Raw genomic sequence first — 443 nt, 5'->3', positions numbered from 1 at the left:
CATTTGATTCGAAATTGGATATTTGAATAATTATTTAAAAAATACATAAAAAAAACATACCAAAATATTTTTTGCATTTTTAAATATACTTTAGGCCATTAACAAAATAATTGCAAAAAAAATATTTAGCGTAGAATCATCAAGTTTTAAGAATACAAATATTCTATTTATCGAATCTCTAAAACTTTTTTGAAATATTTTTTTCATTAACAAATTTATAGGTATTTTTGTCAGTGATTTAATAATTTAAAAATATTTTTTGTGGTTTAAATAAATAGATATAGATATCTAGTATCATTGATACTAAGATCATTATTTTTATCAATGGTCATATTGATTAATATAGATATATTTTTAATTAATAATTAATATCAATATAATTTTATTGTTGAAACTATAATTTACAACAAATTTTTTAATTCTTATTTAAATATATAATAATG

The sequence above is a fragment of the Arachis ipaensis genome, chromosome B01 (genome assembly GCF_000816755.2).
Source record: "Arachis ipaensis cultivar K30076 chromosome B01, Araip1.1, whole genome shotgun sequence".
Taxonomy (NCBI): domain Eukaryota; kingdom Viridiplantae; phylum Streptophyta; class Magnoliopsida; order Fabales; family Fabaceae; genus Arachis; species Arachis ipaensis.
This window is presented reverse-complemented; position numbering follows the sequence as displayed.